This window comes from Cynocephalus volans, chromosome 6 (assembly GCF_027409185.1).
Source record: "Cynocephalus volans isolate mCynVol1 chromosome 6, mCynVol1.pri, whole genome shotgun sequence".
NCBI lineage: Eukaryota > Metazoa > Chordata > Mammalia > Dermoptera > Cynocephalidae > Cynocephalus > Cynocephalus volans.
The window spans coordinates 25,091,382-25,112,116 of record NC_084465.1 but is presented as its reverse complement, the minus strand read 5'-3'; the positions used below and the strand labels follow the sequence as shown (position 1 = coordinate 25,112,116).

At 39.9% G+C, this 20,735-nt stretch overlaps 1 protein-coding gene across 9 annotated transcripts in view; it reads left to right on the top strand.

The window, feature by feature from the left end:
• Positions 1-20,735, top strand: part of MKLN1 (muskelin 1) — a 335,447-nt gene that overhangs the window by 78,444 nt on the left and 236,268 nt on the right. Inside the window, exon 1 of one of the 9 annotated variants that reach the window (XM_063099578.1) lies at positions 20,292-20,364. The exons of the other annotated variants lie outside the window; for them this stretch is intronic. The gene's annotated coding sequence lies outside the window, so the exon portion shown is untranslated. Of the gene's footprint in view, positions 1-20,291; positions 20,365-20,735 lie in introns of those variants that run through there. 9 annotated transcript variants of the gene reach the window in all.

Genomic DNA, 20,735 nt, shown 5'->3' with positions numbered 1-20,735 from the left:
ACTGGTTCTACTTCCCAAAACAGAATTGGATGGACTTTGTAAAAAAAAAAAAAAAAAAAATAGAAGGAAGTCTGTGACATGAAGTCATTATTAGGCCATGGTGCAAGTGGCTCTCAGGCCCTGGTTGCAGCGCAGGAGGAAGGGTGAGGTAATTAGCATGTATTTGCAGTTCTGCGACTTGTCTTTGTTTCCTCCCTTCGCTGGCTCTGTCTGATTCCATTTGCTTGGTTAATTCTCTTGCGTTTGTTTTTTTCACTTGGCCAAAAATAGAGAGACAGAAAAAGTTTCCTTGTACTTCAGCTTTTCTACTTTTTCCCTTGTGCGTTTGGTTTTCTCTTGCCTTGAGCCTTCCTTCTTCCTGCCACCTGCTGGTTTCTCTGCTTTTCCTCCTTTTCTCAATCCTGGCTTTTCCTTATGTGCTGTTGCCCTGGCTTGGTGCATGGTCTCCATGACAGACTGGTAAGTGCAGCGTTTAGTGACAGCACAGACATGCAGCTTGGCAAGGGCCTGAGGGATTCGAATTAAGGGATTCCCATTTCCGGTCTCGGCACTGGGTGGAGGCTTCCTGTTGTTAGTTCTGGCTTGGCCTTGGCCATTGGCCATGCACATTGCTAAGGTCCAGAGTAGAACAGAAGTGCCTTGCCCAGTGCTGGAGGAGAAAAGTATCAGGACATCTTTCTTCTACCTCCTCATGCTGGTATGGTGGGAGGGTAAGGGCAGACCAGAGACGACCGAAGACCTTCTCAGGAGACTGGGTCAATTGTAGAATCAACTGAGGTTTTCAGGCTTGGAGATTTATGTTGCTTTTTAAATGTAATGCTTAAATAGTTCTTGCTATGTGACAGACACTATTCCAAGTGATTTTAAGTATTAACTCCTTTAATCCTTATGACAATGCTGTGAGCTGGGAACTGAATTTTACAGATGAGGAAACTGAGGCACAGAGAGGTTAAGACTTGCTCAGGGTCACATAGCTAATATCATACACTCTGGCTCCTGAATTCATGCTTTTGCCCACTACACTAAACTGCCTCTCTGATTTAAGTATGGTCCCCGAGGATTTTCTTCAGAGATTTCATGGCTGATGTTACAAAATATCTTCCCCAAGGTATAACACCCTCTGTTGGGTGTTGGGCAATGTGTGTGTCCCTCTGAAACTTCTGTGTGGCTCTTGGGATATCCATTGGCAGTCATGTGTTCATAGGCCTTATCCTGCAGAAGACATCAGAATCCAACCTTTTTTCTCTCCAGGGATCAGGGCACAATGAAGCAATTTCAACCCACACAGACTGTAAGAAATAAAATTTTAGCATGTAACAAACATTATGTTATCTTCTTCTTATGAAGCACTCTGTCCCCACATGAGCCAGGTCACCACCTTGGGATCTGGCACCAATCAGGGTGAGTTTGCAAGGAGCCATCCCTAAATTCCCAATCCAGGCCCTTGTGAACAGGGTCATAGATATTTTAGATGGTTGGCTGGAGTCGGGAGAGCAGTTCAGAGCTGCAGGACAGATCTTCCAGTGAGGGTAACAAAGTGCCCTGGAGAAAAGCCCATGACCTTGGCCTCCTTACCCTGGAAGACCACGGCAATGGCCCTGGACGTCACAGAGTGCTCTTCTAATCCCCTGACCTTCCCTCTGTCCCTATGGCTGTGCCCTGGATGACTTTTCCTGGTAAGAACTGGGTTAGCAAAGAAGGATTTACAGAGAGTTAGGATGAACTTGAGTTTCTGCTGCCTGCATGAACTCTGACTAGTCTTGTGGGATGGGGCCTCCTTGTTATACAGAGAGAGCTTTATCTCTGGCTCTTCCATGGCTCCTGCTCATAATTCCCAAGGCCTCTGCCCATTCTCCATCTCTAAAGTGCTTTTCCTGGATCTTCTTCCCACAGGACCCTGATCCTAAGCTGGCTGGAACTGGTAGGAAGTGAATTCCTGCTAAGAAATTAGCTAATAGCAACTGAGTTTTGGCCTCTCCTCTACACAGTGCATGTGCATCTTAATAGGGACGTCAAAACTAAAAAAGTATAAAGACTCAAAGGAGTGAACAGTGAGGGGTAGAATGTCAGGCTCCTTGGCATGAGATTTGGGGGGCTGATGTCTTAATCTGTTCAGGCTGCTATAACAAAATACCATAGACTATGTGTCTTATAAACAACAGAGATTTATATCTTACAGTTCTGAAGGCTGGGAAGTCCAAGATCAAGGCACCAGCAGATTCACTGTCTGGTAAGGGCTGGCTTTCTGGTTCATAGATGGTGACTTCCCCCTGTGTTTTCATGTATTGGCAGGAGGGAAGGCAGCTCTATGGGGTCTCTTGTAAGTGCACTAATCCCATTCATGAAGATGCTGCCCTTGTGACGTAATTACCTCCCAAAGGCCCCACTTCTAGTACCATCGCCTTGATGATTAGATTTCCCACATGTGAATTTAGGAGGGACACAAACATTCCACCTATAGCAGCTCATATTCTGTAGATCTCAGGTTTGTATATGCATCTGAAACTGACTCTGTTGTCAGTGTCAGGTCCACGGCATCCTCAAATCCAAAATAAAAACATTCACTTTGGAGCAACAGCGATCTCTCTCTGAGCTTGTTCTTAGGATTCACCAGTCTAGGACCCAGATGAGCGCATTTGAGTTCAGTTTATTGGCAACTACAGTAGGCTCCTTTATCAAGTGGGGTATTTCCTCTGACGCCACTGGGCTGCATGCTTTGCCAGGAAAACCTGAATTGAAGAGGAGGCTTGGCCTTCGAGGAAGAGGGCCTGTGTCCTGGCAGGTGGGGTGTGTCTGCTCCAGGCTGGCCTCCTGTAGGCTGATTCTCTGTGTTAACACACTTTTGACCCAAGGGGGGAAAAAGTGTAAACCGTGGTACTATAGCAGTGGGCTGTGACAGGGTGGGACTTTTGAACAGCAGAGGCTGCGATCTTCCCTTGCCTCCTCTCCCTGCCCTCACCACTTCCCTCCCTATGCTCTCATGAAGACCAGCCACCTAGGTGACATCTTTTGCTTCCAAATCCTTCTTTGTTGTTCTTCCGTGAGCCCTTGTTCAAAATATTCCTCTCTCTTTCCTCCTTCAATGCCAGACTGCTGGCATCTCTCTCCCCGTCCTGTGCAGGCTGCCATCTCTGGCTCACCATGGTTTTATAATTGCCTCTGGTTAAAGTTTAAATAGATGGGTTTCAGCCCAAGAGAAAAATGTAAACAGGCCCTTTCTGCAGTCTTTCAGAACTGCTGACTTCCAGTGCTTTTGAATTCCATGCTGGAAATTCATTCTGCTCCTCCCTAACCAAGGAATTGAGAAACGCCACGGGGCTTTCGGAGCCGTGAGAGCCTCTCTGAAACCATTGAGAGGCTTTTAGATGATCTGCACTTTTCCTTTTAACTCAATTAAGCCATCAGGATCCAGTTCCCCTTCGAGCATGTTTGTCTGGTGTATTAAGGTGAGAGAACAGTTTAGCAATCTTCATGGTCTGGCTTCTGAATAGGAAGGAAGTGAAAGGAATTGTCCTTTCCCTGCTGGAATTTTTCCTCTGGGGGAGGAGGGGATTGTATTTGCTGCCCCAGATTTTTTGGTTGATGAGATTGTCCTGTGAGTTGTGAAAATGGGACCATTCTTGGCTGATGCAGAAGGAAGGGGGGCATGCTTGGCTTGGGTTGTGCATTCAGGCATTCATCCCCTTGTTGCTGGTCCTTGGAAGTAAGTGGGCCTTTTTTATTATTATTAAGAATATTGATTTTCTATATTTTTCTGCTTTATGTACTTTGTGTACTTGTGATCTAGGGTCAGGATGGACTCAGCAGTAATTTGCGATGTATTAGTGAAAGATTTGATCAGATCTTTGCCTTTTCCTAGTCAAAAGCCTTCAATCATTGCCCATTTCAAGTTCAGACTCTTATTCAAAACCTTCTATGGTCTGACTCCAACCCACCTTCACCTTCCACTATCCCAGCCTACACTGAACTTACGCGAGCTTTTCTATCCAGCTCCTGTAACCTGTTCCCTCACTCTGCAGTGTCCTAACACCCGGAACCCTCCCCTGCCCTGCTCAGCATCTTCTCAGAACTGTCTTCCTGTGTTTAGTGAAACTTTCCTTGCCCTCCCTGCCCAACTAGCACCAAGCACTCCTCCCTTGAGTTTGCAAGCAGTGCACAACTATCCCCTTCACAGCAACCTGTATTTCATTGTCTGTTATTCAGCCTGTGCTTATGTGTCAGCTTTCTGCACTTGACACTTAGCTCTTTGAGTATAGGATGATTTATTCTATCCCCCCACATTGCCCACCCTTGTGTGTGGCCCACTGTCACTGCTCAATAAATATTCAATCTTTATTTTTCAACCTCTCTGCAAAATTGATGTCAAAACTTTAAGAATAGCTTTCGGGAGGAATCAAGAGGAATGGAGAAAGGATTTTGGAGTCAGGCAGATTCGGGTTCAAATCTAAACTCTGCTGTGTATTAGTACTAGGGCTATTTCCTAAATCTTATCCTTTCCAAGTCTCCCTTTCTTCATCTGTAAAATGAAGACAGTAAGATCCCTTTTGTGGGTTTTTGTGAGAATTAAAATGAGATCATGCAAGTAAAGAACCTAACACACTTTCATCTCATCCTTACCCTCTCTTGATGTTAAAACATTTTAAATGTTGCAACATGTTACTTTGGGACATGAATCTTATCCATCAATTTGTAAGATACCTGTCACATTTTCCCATTACCTCCATAATCTTCCTTGGTATCACAGTCTCTTCTCATTTGCACTTGCAAGTTTTTCAAAGGCTTATTTTGTGAGATTGGTCACAAGAAGAAATCCCAGTGGTGGGGATGATGACAAGGCAGCGGCTCTGTTTGTTGCTGAGTTACTTTCACATGTATTTCATGGTGTGAGGTAGTCTCCTCACTTCCAGTGTTAATGTTAAAGAGAAAAGACACCCATTAGGACACCCTTCTCTTCCTGCCAGTCACTATCTTTCCCACAGGAGGTGAGCAGTGGATTCCACTCATCCATTCCACATTTATTGAATACCTACTATGTGCCGGGTACTAAGATAAAAGATGAATCAGCCAAGGCCCATACCTTTAAAAGTTTTCAATCTAATGGGCTTAGAGATGGTGGTGGAGATCAGCATCTAACTAAACAAGGACCATAGGGCTACAGAGGAGAGGACAGTCTGTGGGGAAAGCTGCAGAGACAGGTAGGACTTGAGCTGAGTCTTGAAAACTCAGCACATGGCTGTCAACAGAGTGGGGACCCAACTCTCATTCCTCCCCCTTTTCTCACGACGCACAGCCTGAAGCATTTGGCTCTACCATCTCCAATCTGTACAGCCATTTTCTCCTTGGCCCAGGTGACATAAGTGCTTTCTTGGAACCAGCAACATTTATTAGTGCTAGTTCCAATCAGAGAACTGACATTAGAAATTCTGCTTCTGCTTTCATTGCCAGAAAACAGCTGGAGTGGTGTGAGTTTCCTGGGGGGGGGATGGGAGAGTGGAGGCTGTGCGTGTGTGGGCACGTCTGTGTCAGTGTGTGTACGGGTTTGTGAGTGTGTGGGTGTGTGTCCATGTGGAAGCGTGGCTAGATGTTTATATGTAGGTGTTGCCAACAGAAAACAGAAGTGGATATTCAGAAAACAAAGTGACAGCTTAGGACTTCACAGACTAGCTGAAAGACTACTCAGAGAAGGGGGGGCGCTAAAACAACCTCGACCAAAACAAAATGAAACAGAGAAGGAAGTTGCATCACAAGAGGAAGCGTGCCAATGTCATGCTGAAGAGCCACAAATGTCACAAAACAAAAATAAGATGTGCGATTCTTATTTTACCAAGTGAAATGCTGTTACAATATTTTCTTCTTTACAGTGTTATAAAATTACTGAGATGATATTCAGTGCAGCAAACATGAAGAACACAGAAAAACAAACAAAAAATTGCTATAATTTTTTAAAGTTACATGCATTATATTTATTTGTATCAGTGATTAATTATAACCTTGCTTTCTACCTCCATATGTCTTTTCTCCAGCACTCAGAAATATTAAAAACAAGTCCTTAAATTGACTTATTGAAGAGCATTTAAAAGGTCTCCTTATTATTAGCATAAATTGAAAAATTCTGATAAAGATACTCTAATAATAGTGAAGTGATTGAAGATGTCAGAGCAAGAAATATAGATCCCAGGGATGTTATTAAGATTTTTAATTTTGTTTCACATAGAAATGTTAGTCCCTTTACCAAAAAGAAATAAAAGGGTAGTTTTCCTTTTTATTAGATTCCTGTAACTATTCACATGAAAAATTTATAGGACTGGCTTTAGGTGAGGGGGTTTTATAAAAAGTTAGTTAATATAATACTGGAATAAGTGTGGCATCCAGGTCTCAAGGAATCTTTTGAATCTATTACTTTATAAATATAGTCATACGGCTGGTCAGTTAGCTAGGTTGGTTAGAGTGCAGTGTTATAACACCAAGGTCAAGGGTTTGGATCCCTGTACTGGCCAGCTGCCAAAAAAACAAAACAAAACAAATTTACATCTATATGTGTGTGTGTGTGTATGTATATATACGTGTATATATTCATAGTGATTGGCTTTCCTTCACATTCTTAGAATTATGATGACTTCAAATGATTAACTGATTTGCCAATCTCACAAATAGTGTAAAGAATATTGAATTTTTGGCAGTGAACTAGGGAAGTTTTGTGTGCTTTGGTTAAAGTGCAAAATGGTACTTCCCAATTGAATAAATTCTTAGTACATAAGTTAGTTTACTAGCAAGGGTAACTGGAGAATGAGCTTGAGGTGCACAGAGTAAAGAGGAATTGATTCGAGAGACATAAACAGCCAGTAATGAAGAAAGAACAACTAAGTATAATGCCCACTTTATTTGCACATAGTGGGTACTCAGTAAGTAATTAATTGTTGAAGGAAGGAATGAAGGAAATGAGTGAATGAATGACAAGTACAAAGAAAGTGGCATAAATGCCTAATTCAAAATGAAGTTTTTTGTTTGTTTGTTTGTTTTTATTTTTTTATTTTTTATTCTTTATTTATTTTTACCACAGGATAGCAATCATTTTTATTTTTATTTTATTTATTTATTTTATTTATTTTTAATTTTTTTTAAATTTTATTTTGTCGATATACATTGTGGTTGATTATTGTTGCACCTTACCAAAACCTCCCTCCCTCCTCCCTCTCCTCCCCCCCCGCAACAATGTCCTTTCTGTTTGCTTGTCATATCAACTTCAAGTAATTGTAGTTGTTATATCTTCTTCCTCCCCCCCCCGTTTTTTTTTGTGTGTGTGTGTGTGTGTGTGTGTGTGAATTTATATATTAATTTTTTGCTCCCACCAATAAGTGAGAACATGTGGTATTTCTCTTTCTGTGCCTGACTCATTTCACTTAATATAATTCTCTCAAGGTCCATCCATGTTGTTGCAAATGGCACTATTTCATTCGTTTTTATAGCTGAGTAGTATTCCATTGTGTAGATGTACCACATTTTCCATATCCACTCATCTGATGATGGACATTTGGGCTGGTTCCAACTCTTGGCTATTGTAAAGAGTGCTGCGATGAACATTGGGGAACAGGTATACCTTCGACTTGATGATTTCCATTCCTCTGGGTATATTCCCAACAGTGGGATAGCTGGGTCATATGGTAGATCTATCTGCAATTGTTTGAGGAACCTCCATACCATTTTCCATAGAGGCTGCACCATTTTGCAGTCCCACCAACAATGTATGAGAGTTCCTTTTTCTCCGCAACCTCGCCAGCATTTATCGTTCAGAGTGTTTTGGATTTTAGCCATCCTAACTGGGGTGAGATGGTATCTCAGTGTGGTTTTGATTTGCATTTGCCGGATGCTGAGTGATGTTGAGCATTTTTTCATATGTCTGTTGGCCATTTGTATATCTTCCTTAGAGAAATGCCTACTTAGCTCTTTTGCCCATTTTTTAATTGGGTTGCTTGTTTTTTTCTTGTAAAGTTGTTTGAGTTCCTTATATATTCTGGATATTACTCCTTTGTCAGATGTATATTTTGCAAATATTTTCTCCCACTCTGTTGGTTGTCTTTTAACTCTGTTAATTGTTTCTTTTGCTGTGCAGAAGCTTTTTAGTTTGATAAAATCCCATTTGTTTATTTTTCCTTTGGTTGCCCGTGCTTTTGGGGTCGTATTCATGAAGTCTGTGTCCAGTCCTATTTCCTGAAGTGTTTCTCCTATGTTTTCTTTAAGAAGCTTTTGTTTCAGGGTGTATATTTAAGTCCTTAATCCATTTTGAGTTGATTTTAGTATATGGTGAGAGGTATGGGTCTAGTTTCATTCTCCTGCATATGGATATCCAGTTATCCCAGCACCATTTGCTGAAGAGGCAGTCCCTTCGCCAGTGAATAGGCTTGGTGCCTTTGTCAAAGATCAGATGGCAGTAAGTGTGTGGGTTGATTTCTGGATTCTCTATTCTATTCCATTGATCAGTGTGTCTGTTTTTATGCCAGTACCATACTGTTTTGGTTATTATAGCTTTGCAGTATAGCTTAAAGTCGGGTAGTGTTATGCCTCCAGCTTTATTTTTTTTTCTCAGCATTGCTTTGGCTATGCGTGGTCTTTTATTATTCCATATAAATGTCTGGATAGTTCTTTCCATTTCTGAGAAAAATGTCTTTGGAATTTTGATGGGGATTGCATTGAATTTGTATATCACTTTGGGTAGTATGGACATTTTCACTCTGTTGATTCTTCCAATCCGAGAGCATGGGATATCTTTCCATCTTCTTGTATCCTCTCTAATTTCTCTCACCAGTGGTTTGTAGTTCTCATTATAGAGATTTTTCACCTCCTTGGTTAACTCAATTCCTAAGTATTTTATTTTTTTGGTGGCTATTGTAAATGGGCAGGCTTTCTTGATTTCTCATTCTGCTTGTTCACTATTGGAGAAAAGAAATGCTACTGATTTTTGTGTGTTGATTTTGTATCCTGCTACTGTGCTGAAAACATTTATCAACTCCAACAGTTTTTTTGTAGAGGTTTTAGGCTGTTTGATATATAGGATCATGTCATCTGCAACAGGGACAGTTTGACTTCATCTTTTCCAATCTGGATGCCCTTTATTTCCTTCTCTTCTCTGATTGCTCTGGCTAGTACTTCCAACACTATGTTGAATAGGAGTGGTGAGAGTGGGCATTCTTGTCTAGTTCCTGTTCTTAAAGGGAAAGCTTTCAGCTTTTCCCCATTCAGGATGATATTGGCAGTGGGTTTGTCATATATGGCTTTAATTATGTTGAGATACTTTCTCTCTATACCTAACTTATAGAGGGTCTTTGTCATGAATGAGTGCTGAATTTTATCAAATGCTTTTTCAGCATCTATAGAGATGATCATATGGTCCTTGTGTTTGAGTTTATTAATATGGTGTATCACATTTATTGATTTGTGTATGTTGAACCAACCTTGCATCCCTGGGATGAATCCCACTTGATCGTGATGAATAATTTTACGTATGTGTTGCTGTATTCTGTTTGCTAGTATTTTAGTGAGGATTTTTGCATCTATATTCATCAAGGATATCGGCCTGTAGTTTTCTTTTTTGGTTATATCTTTACCTGGTATTGGTATCAGGATGATGTTTGCTTCATAGAATGAGTTTGGGAGATTTGCGTCTGTTTCAATCTTTTGGAATAGTTTGTAAAGAATCGGTGTCAATTCCTGTTCGAATGTTTTGTAACATTCTGCTGTGAATGCAACTGGTCCTGGGCTTTTCTTTGTTGGGAGCCTTGTGATAACAGCTTCAATCTCCTTTATTGTTATTGGTCTGTTCAAATTTTCTACGTCTTCATGGTTCAGTTTTGTGTGTGTCCAGAAATTTATCCATTTCCTCCAGATTTTCAAATTTGCTGGCATATAGTTGTTTATAGTAGTCTCGAATGATTCCTTGTATTTCAGATGAATCAGTTGTAATATCGCCTTTTTCATTTCTAATTTTTGTTATTTGAGTCTTCTCTCTTCTTTTTTTTGTTAGCCATGCTAATGGTTTGTCAATTTTATTTATCTTTTCAAAAAACCAACTTTTTGATTCATTGATCGTTTGAATTTTTTTTTTCGTTTCAATTTCATTCAGTTGTGCTCTGATCTTAATGATTTCTTTCCGTCTGCTAACTTTAGGTTTGGATTGTTCTTGTTTTTCTAGTTCTTTAAGGTGAAGTGTTAGGTTGTTCACTTGCCATCTTTCCATTCTTCTGAGGTGAGCATTTAATGCAATAAATTTCCCCCTTAATACTGCTTTTGCAGTATCCCACAGGTTTTGGTATGATGTATCATTGTTTTCATTAGTTTCAATAAATTTTTTGATTTCCTTCTTGATTTCTTCTTGGACCCCTATGTCATTAAGTAGAATGCTGTTTAATTTCCATGTGTTTGTATAGTTTTGAGAGTTTCGTTGTTTGTTTGTTTTTAAAGATGACTGGTAAGTGGATCTTAACCCTTGACTTGGTTGTCAGCACCGAGCAAACCGGCCATCCCTACATGGGATCCGAACCCGTGGCCTTGGTGTTATCAGCACCGCACTCTCCCGAGTGAGCCACGGGCTGGCCCCAAAATGAAGTTTAAATATTGCTTCATGACATAGTTATTACATATTTTCCTTATGATACTGCCTTGGTGATACATAATGATATAATTTTCAGAAATTGTGAGACCCTTAAAAAAATTCTAAAAAATTAGTTTTGGGGGGAATGGAAACCTATACAAAATAAAGTTTTAGGTTTTTTTAAAGTTTTTTTTTTTTACAAAGTCTAAATTCAGTGTTAATTTAGGAACACAAAATGTATTAAGTATTAATTGGTTTACACACATGATTATTGAGTATTTTAAATTATAATTCATTCAAATAATATAAATTTCACAATTGCAATTGTCCTTTTCTTTTTAAAACTGATTACTTAAGGGGCTAAAAACTGCTGACTTTAGGACATCAAATATCATTTGGCTTTTGCCAGTTGAATAGAAACCAGCAAAAGGTTAGAAAAGTACCCATAAACATCACATAAACAAAACCAGTTTTTTTTTCTAGACCCACTGTTTTCCATAAGGCATTTACTTTCAGAAAAGATAGAGTAACATTTTTTCATACAAAAATAAAGCACTTTTATTTTATTTCTAGGAAATAATCTAAGAGGGGGGATGGTGGGGAAGAGGAAGAAAAAATAAACTAAACCCATTGACTGCAATTTTTTCCAAAACATTTACATTTTTATTTAATGAGTGAATGCCCCTAGATTTGCCAGTTTCCTTGCTTTCCAGGCTTCCACATCTTCAGGCCCTCCATCCGGACATAGTTCCTGACTTGGAATTTGCTGAGCATAAATTCCCTAGCCCAACTTATGTTCTGGGAAGTTTGTCCTTTCTGATGGCATTCCCAAGGTGTGGGAAAGGGAGAAGATGGTGTGTGAACTTAGAGATGCTAAGTTCTGTTTTGCATTTAAGTCTTTAGCTCCTTCCTTCAATGAGTGGCAGTTCATTCTTAAACCCTGCTTTTCTGTGCTGATGAATTTAGCATTACTTCCCCTGGAGATACAAGGAACTTTGCTCTTTGCCCCAGATACCTCTCTCTCCCACAGCAACTTCCCCTCCTCTGAGAATTGCTGTCATATCAGGCTGCACTGCCCTTGAACCAGACAACTTTCGCTGCTTGTCTTTATCTGTCTAAATAAAGCTAACCTACATTTGCTGTCTAATTCATTCAGATGCTTGCTGATGCTATTTAAAGCATCCCTCAAGGCCCTGTAGAAAACAAGATGCGTTATCTCTAGTAAGGAACCTTTAGGTTTGCTGATCATTCAAGGAATTCAAGAATCTAAAGAATCTTTTCATTCTTCACTAGTTCAGACATGAAGGACAAAGGATTCTTGCTTTTTATTCCAGACAGATATCGCACGCTCTCTCTCTCTCTCTCTCTCTCTCTCTCTCTGTCTCTCTCTCTCTGCGTGAGGGTCTCCTTGTCTCCAGGCTTCATGAAATCTGACTTTCCTGAAGATTAATTGCTATTTGTTATTCTGGGCTCTGATGATTGGTTAGTCCACTGTGAGTTTACTTTCCCTTCTCAGGGGACAAAAGTGAAAGTTCAAAAGCAGCTGTCACCTTCGTAAACAGACTTTTGGTGAGTTTTTGGCTTGTATCCAGCTCTCTCTCTTTTGCCTCCATATGACATTTAATTAGAGAATCCTGGAATTTCCACATTCCAGAAAGGACAAGCAAATTCTACAGGGACAGGAGCACAGTATTGCTTCTTTTGTAAATAAGACTCCACTGTGAAGTTACATATGACTGGGAGTCCAGAGAGGTTTCAGATCTGTTGTTTGTTTTTTCAGATCCGGTATTTATGTCAGTCTGTTGGCTTGCTCAGTGGGAGGGAGAGCTGGTACAATGAGATTGTTTTAACCATTAGTGCCCTGCTGCTACCTTAAGCACGTGCTTAATATCAGCATCCACTTGTTCAGCCAGGATTCTATGACGTCCATCGCAGAGAGTGAGTCAGAAGCCACAAGCTAACAGGTCTATTCCTTCCCACCGTCACCTAGGAAACCAACGCATCATCCACAGGAAATGCAGGCCTCAGTGGGGAGTGTGCCCAGATTGAGTTATAAAGCTGGCAGTGAGTTTTTCAAAGGAGGTCAAATAATAGTGCATAGAATCTTGGTCTAGGGTGGGAGGTGGCATAGATCTTAGGGATGGATTGAGGGCTGTCAGGCAGAAATAGCAGGAGATAGTAATCAGCTGAAAGCATGTGAGATGTCTTCTTTATAAGAAGTTGACCAAAGGCAAGAGATATGGAGACATGATTTGATTCTCCCCGTAAACAGCATTTATTTGCCTAATGGCCAAGGGCATTTTGGGGGGGTACTGTTATACTGCGTGAGTAATGAAATGAGAAAATTGACAACACATTCCAATCAGACTTTCTGCTGCATGAAATGTATATCTCCCTCTTCATGGTAACTATCCCCTGGGTTAAAAAGGTGAAGGGGAGTACCCTGAGAGAAAACCACACCCTAGTTCCCCTCATGATCTCACTGATTTCTTTCTTTTTTTTCACCTGTGTCTGATTTGCCTTGACCATTACAGTCCAGCATAGTTCACTGGCTTCAGGTTATATGTACAATTTATCATGTAATATCCAGATATCTATGAATACAGGCTTAGTACAGCTAGAAAAATTACCTGTACAGTTGCATGTTGTTTGACAAGCTTAATGTTTCCAGTCTGATTTACACTCCCCTACTGCTATGAGTGAAAGATTCTACACCAAAATACATGAGCTCTCCCAGAACTTCCTGTTGTGGACTCAGAGAATGTTAGAATAGAAAAAAACACCCTCAGTAATCATCTGGTCCAACCACCTTATATTCACATGAGAAATGAGGCCCAGAGAGGTTAAATGATTTGTCTGAAATCACATAGTGAATTGATGTGTATGCTGGCGACAGGGGAGAGGAGAGAGAAGAGGTAGGAAGTTTGATCACAAGCTCAAAATGAGTCAACAAGTGGTAATGGCCACCTCAAAGACTGTTAAAACATTAAGCTGCATTAATTGAAGTATGAAATCCTGACTAAGAGGGGCAATTGGTCCCTTCATGGACTGGTCAGTGCGTGCCAAGAGTATGATATTTTGTCTTGAGTAGCCATTGAATGAGGAAGAACGACAACCTGAGTGTGCCCAGGAGGGTGAAGCTGATGATAAGAGCTCTAGTTACCGTAACCTAAGAAGAGCAAATGTAGAACATTAGTTAGCCTGGACACCAGAGGATTTGTCATGGGAGGAATAGGAAGGGGTATTGTCAAGTAATCGAAGGGCTGTCTTGAAGAAAGCTCAGATTTATTTTGTGTGCCTGAAAAGGGCAGTCATAAGTTGGTACAAGGTAAAGGGTGATGAATTTTAGCTCCATATAAGGAATTTTCTAATAATTCAAGCTGATTGGACAGTATAAACTGACTAATAGTGTAGTGAATTAATTCTTTATCTTTGGAGGTTTTGCAGTATTCATTCATTCATCCAGAAGCATCTATTGAGCACCTGCCATATGCCAGTTGTGCTAGACACCGAAGATACAAAGGTGACTAACACATTCACTTCCTGCAAGGAGATTACAGTCCAGTGGAGGCTGTGTGATCACCTATGTGCAGGGACAGGTTGACCAGTAGTCTAGAAGGCTGTGGAAGAGATTTATGCATTGGGCAGAAGGTTAGACTAGAGGCACTTTGAGGTTGCTGTTTGTTTTAAGGCAATACTAGCTGCTGTAATAATCAAACCTAAAAATGTTTCATGGCTCAAACATGATAGGAAGTGTTTTTTTGCACTCACATAATATCCAAAATGGTGTTTCTAATGGTGGGCGACTCTCTTCGAAGTGGTAATTCAAGGAACCAGGCCCTTCCATCTTGTGATTCTGTCATTTTCAACATGTTGCTTACGAGGCGGCTCTAGGCATTGACATCCTGCTGACAGACAGGGGGAGAACATGGAGGATTGTGCAGGGAAGTTTTTATGGGTTGGATCTAGAAGTGGTGCACAAAAGCTCTGCTCACATTCTTTCCACTAGAATTCAACTGGCAACACCTAACCACAAGGGAGGCTTAAAATGCATTCTTCGCAGTGTTCGCAGCAAAAATACAGGTGTTGATGCCTGAGTAGCAAATCTTTCACCACAATATCCAACTCTGAAATTCTATGATTATGGTGGCAGAGCTGAGACAGGATTTTATTTTAATTTTTGCAGGGTGCTCCATTCATTTATTTTTAAGCTTTCTTTTTATTTTCTTTTATTTATTTACTGTCCTAATTGACTCATAAAAATTATATATATTTATGGTATACAACGTGATGTTTTGATGTAACTAAACATCAAAAGTTTAGGGATGGCTAAATCAAGCTAATTAATATAAACATTACCTCATATACATTTTTTTCTTGTGGTGACCAGGAATTAAAATTTTTTCTTGTTTAATGTCAGTGTTATCACGTCTCATGTTTATTTAAATGTCTTCCTATTGAAGGTTCCCTATTCAAGATATATTGTTAAGTTTAAAAAGGCAAGGTAGAAAATAAAATACAGTAGGCTACTTTTGCATATGAAAAGGGAAAGAATAGAATATCCATGTGTATTTGCTTGCATAGATGACGAAACAATGGAAGGATAAATGAGAAACCATAGAGACCAGGATGGGGGCAGAGAGAGAATGGAGACATCTGTGAGTATGAGGCTTCATGTATGCCTTTAAGTATTTTTTTATTATTAATTTATTTATTAATAAAAATATATAATTTTAAAAACTTTTTTTCTGTTGAAGAAGAGTTCTTCACTGACTGATCTTTTTTTATTTTCAAATGAAGAAAAGCCAAGAACAGGACTATTTGAGAAGGTGAGCAGAGCACAACTTATGAGCCTGAGGTTAAAATAGTAATGAACATGGTGCCTCTCCTGTTATAATGAGCCTGTACCTAATTAATTAGAATTTTTAAAAGAAAGTGAAAGAATAATAATGCAACAGCTTGGTTTTATGTGGAATCACCTAAAGGTCTCAGAGTGCTTTTATATCCAATATCTTTGTTCATTTTTATAACATTCCTAATAACTATGATACAAAATGTTTAAATCCATTTCTTATTTTGTAAGATACTATCAGAGTTTAATTGTCTACAGATTTATGTTAGTCTTGCAGGACAAACCTCTTGATTTCTGGGTACCACCATCATTGGAAGTATGTGATAAAAATCCTTTATGTTTTGTAGCATTTTCACAAATGTTTTCTCATATTGTTTTCCCATTAGCTATGTGAATTAATTGGATCTGATAGTATCTCAACTTTAGAGATGAAAAAACAATGGTGGCCACTATAAATGAAGTTAAAAGGCTAATGAAAATTTTGGGGGAAGGGGACTCTCCTTAATTTATAAAGCATTATTACAAATCAAAAATTAAAAGGCAAATGCCCCAATAGAAAAATTGGCAAAAGGCGTGAACGGAAAATCATAGAAAAAGATCACAGTAACAAGCAAATAAACATTAAAAAAATACTTTTCTCCTTGAAATGAAGATAAAAGAAAAATAGTAACTAGTATCATCAAAGGTACTAGGAATTAGGAACATTGATATTTTTCTGGTAGAGATATTAGTTGACAAAACCTTTACAGAGATGAATTTGGAAGCATATTGAAACTTTAAGCATGTTCACACACTATAACCTGTAACTTTATTCCACTAATTTATCCTAACAAAATGTTCAGAGGAACATAACAATTTATGGCAAATGATATTAATACTGGCATTCTTATGGCATTCAGCAAAAGGTGGATAAAATGACATAGTAAGGACATGGGATACCGAGCTGCCATTTAAAAATCATGCTAAAGAACTAACTAAAAGCTAAAGGAAAATCTCACTATCCAATGTTAAGTTAAAAAGCATGATTTTTAAAAATACACGGAAATGTGTATAGACCTTACAAACCGGTAAATTCTGAAAAACTTGTCAGTAAGACAAACTGGCTAAGAATGACTTAAGCTTAGAAAGACACACTGGTTCTTTGAAGTTTTAAAACTAGGCAGAGTTCTCTCCTTCTTGCTGATGTCCATTCTACTGGGCCATAATAGACTAGTTTGTACATATTGAAAATCAGTAAAGGCAGCCCTTGATGAGCCCTTCCAAGTATCACAAGGAACTCCTTAGCAAACCCTCATTGGGAAACTGAATGTTGTGCAGATCTAGATCTAACAGGTCTTGAATCTATGGAACCATCCTGGTGTTCAGCAGAGATTTCAGAATGAGAACTTTTACCACACCTGGTTTTTAAGGTCTTGAACATAGCCTTCACCTGAATTATTATTTGGATCCTAGGCATTCAAAGTTGATGCCAGTTCTCTAATAACACACTCAAAATTGTTCTGTTTCTTGGATTACATTTCCTCATTTCTTGCTGATTGCTATTCTTTGCATAGACCCAGCCAGTATTTCTCACATTTTGAATCCCTCTTTGTCTTTCAGAATCACCTCTAACGACTAATAATCCACCTCTTACCCCCATGTAACACTGGTGATTTTTCTTACTGCTTTCAATTTGTTAATCACTTTTATTGTCATCATAATCATAAATCTATTCTCAATAGCACATTCAAGATTCTCATTGCTTTTGTAATTATCATACATACTGGGGTCAATAATGTTGCAAAACACCCAAACTGAAATACAGCAAACCTCCTTGTAAGAGAAAACTAGTTGGCTAAGGCTAAAATGACCTCGGCCAGCTGCTGTTGCTGTCTGTTGGGGGCAGGCGAAGTTGAAACACTTGCTTTTGGAGCAAAGTATTTTTCATCTCCATTATAATTCACAGGTGGCCACGCTGCCAAAGAACTCCTGCCTTTCCACAGCCATGGTACCATTCTAGTGAAGTACATTTGAGACAATAGTCATCAAATTACATATAAATATGTAATCAACCAAAATTATTTTTAGATAGCTCAGTTGGTTTATGTTGTCTGAGTGAGCTGAGGCCGCGGGTTTGATCTCTGTATGGGTTATTCAGCACATGGAGAAAAATTGTGTCACCGGAGTAGTCTATACCTACATCCAGCCATCTCACAAATACCTGCTCTTCAGGGTGCCTAGATACGGTGTGTGTGTGGCAGTCATGTCATTACAGCACAGTCCATATAGGACAATGCAGTTACCAACCTTCATGACAGTGTGTAACCTTGGAATCTTCTAACTCAAAACCTCAATTAGCCATTAACAAGACAGAAGACAGTTTAGTTGTATGTTTAAATTTCTTTAAAAAGTATATCTATAAGCACAGGTTGGATCACAATGTTCTCCAAATGTAAAATACTAAAAAAAGGCAAAAGAGACTCACTTTTCTAATTGAGATTATTAGAAAAATAGAGGGTGGTACCTGATGCACCTCTACTCCCCAGGGACCCAATGACAATTAATTCCCGTTGAGTTAGTATTCTGAGATTTGCCAAAGAGCAGGTCAGTGTCACTAGAGAATGCTACCCGTTTCTCAAAGTACAGAAGGCTATAGATTCACAACTCAGCTTCTGGCCTAAAATGCAATTTTCTCCCTGTGTTTTCAGATCCACTCCTCTCTCCAACACCAGAGCTGCAGGCAGTGTTCTAAATAACACCATGTCCCCAGCCTCCTAGGTCCCACTTGAATGCTTCAGCGGGGCTCCTTTGAGGTCTGCCCCCACTGCCTCCCCTCTCCCGGCTTCTTGTTCCTCTGAGTCAGCCCGTGAGTCACCTCACTCATTAGTGGAACTCAGATTGCTTCTCCATCCTCTGGATCCCTTTTGTCTCCCTTCTTGTAACTGGCTTTCTGGCAGCCTCAGGTCTGTGGACAACCTTGACGACAGAGGCTGGGTCGCTGCTGAGATGGTCTGCTCAGTAAAGACATTGGCTGGTAGCAAATAGAATTCAAATGATGATGATTATGATGTTGCACAGAGTTGCCTCAGAAGGACTTTAGTGGCCAGATTTGTCATCTCTGCCTGTGTCAGTCATAGGACAGCAGAGGGGTCCTTGACTCTTGGTCCCTTCTTTTCTCTTCCTGGTCTTTTCTTTCTCTGCTCACCAGCACCCGCTCCACACACGTGTCCAAACGGTACAGGGTGAAAGCGTATGGGCTGCACTTTCTGTGGAAAGGCAGGCAAAAGAGCAATGTCCTTAGTGGGTGGGCACTCTTTTCTCCAGCCTTTTCAGATCTTCTGTTCTCATTTCTACTCATTTGACTTTACGTCCTAATATTTTCCCTTTTGTGAGAGGTGACTAGACAGAATGAAGGACAGAAGGATTTATGCCTTGTTGGTGCCTCCTGGGCATATAAAGAAGCCCAGTGAAAGAATATTAAGAAAGAACTCTAAATTCATAGTAGAAAATATCAGAACCAAAGCACTGTTACTAACTAATCTTACTTAAAGCCCTTTGTAAAATGTGTGAGACTTTGCTCAGCTGAGTAGTGATAGTTTTCATTAAGTACGATGATTTCGTTTTGAAAGGGACCCCAGAGATCAACCTGCCCACCCTTTCATTCAATCAGCAGACATTTTATGAGCACCTATGATGAGCACATCCTGAGCCCGGTGCCCCGGGGCAGCACTTCCGAACTTCATTGTGTCACCTGGGAGGCTCGCTAAGATGCAGATACAGGTTCCAGAGGCTTGGGGAGGGGGCTCGAGGTTCTGTATTTCTCTAAGCTCCCCAGAGCTGTCCATGCTGCTGGTCCATGGGCCACACTTTGAGTAGCAAGACTATGTGGGTTCTGCACAAAGCCAGACGAGGCTTGGCTCTGTCCCCCAGGAGCACGAGGGGCCACAGGCTCCCTGATGCCACTCTCTGCATTCCTCCTCCTCAGCTGCTGATATTTATCCAGGAGGCCCAGACAATGCTGACCTATTCTTTGAAAGGCTCTTGGCTTTCTCATGTCTTCCCAGTGGAGCGTGTTAAAATTGCAAGATCCCAGTCTGGGATTAGGACAAGAAGAAGGACCCATATATCTTTAATCTTGACTGTGATGTCTAGTCTAGGCCACCTTACCAGAAAACTTTGAATGCGCGTTTTAGGCAGAACTTGATTAACAATAAAGTGTTTCTTTGATTATTATAGAGCTCTCCTTTTACGATTTGTTAGTTCATGTCCTTTGCTATTGGGATCTTTGCCTTTTAATTATTGAGTTGTAATAACTCTTTATTAAAATATTAGGGAGAATCCCTCTTCCCCCAATAAAGGTTTTTTCTGGTTTTTTTTAGTCTTTTAACTTTATCTATTAATTTTAGAGTTTGAAATCTTAGACTCTAGGCTGACAATAATTTTCTTACTAATCTGAGCAAGCCCTTTTAATGGGGCCCTCTAAATAGAGGTAAGAAGGACTACATATTGCAGGGAACTGTTGAAAGCCGAAAGCAACACATGTGGAACTGTGCTATCCAAATACAAAACATGGTTAGTTTGTTTTCAGAGTTTATATTAATCTGATCATTTTATTGAACTTCATGTGAGACATAGCTGACTGGTGTTGACAAGTACCAGTTTTGTTTTGTACTGTTTTTAGTCTGGTTTTGGATAAACATGTATTGAACACTTACGAGTACTCTGAGTTCTGCTGTAGATTCTGGTTGTGTTAGGATACAGAAGGCAGCGTTAGAAGCTGCCTGTTGAGAGCTTTATGAGTGAAAAGGTGCTTATGATTTCTGTTTACCTTTTGCCTCCTCAACTACCACCTTCTGCGTCATCAACAGACAAGATCTTCCACCACTCCTAACTACGTCCAGTTATGAAACTGCCTTGGTACTGAGGCAAATGACCAGGATGTTCCTTGGTTTGTATATATGCTCTCTCATCTCTATTAGAAATTTATAATTGTTAAAAATTATTTATTTTTATAGTAGAACTTATGAGTAGTAATATTTCCACTTGGACTGTCTTAGCTTTAAGAAATAGAAAATTTGTACCCTCCCAATCTATGATGTTTAATGCTTTTAAGTTCTCTTTACTACTGCCTGTAAAAAAAAAAAAAATAAGAATATAACCAACCAGCCGTTAATAGTAAAATAGAAATGTCTGAAAACAATGTTATTTGTTTCTCAATAGAGTCAAAGGAAAGGACCCCTAGTGGCAAATTTTTAACTAACATCCAGGCAGAGAATACTCCCCCACCCCTGTTGGTACCCCTGTTACTCTTCCTATACA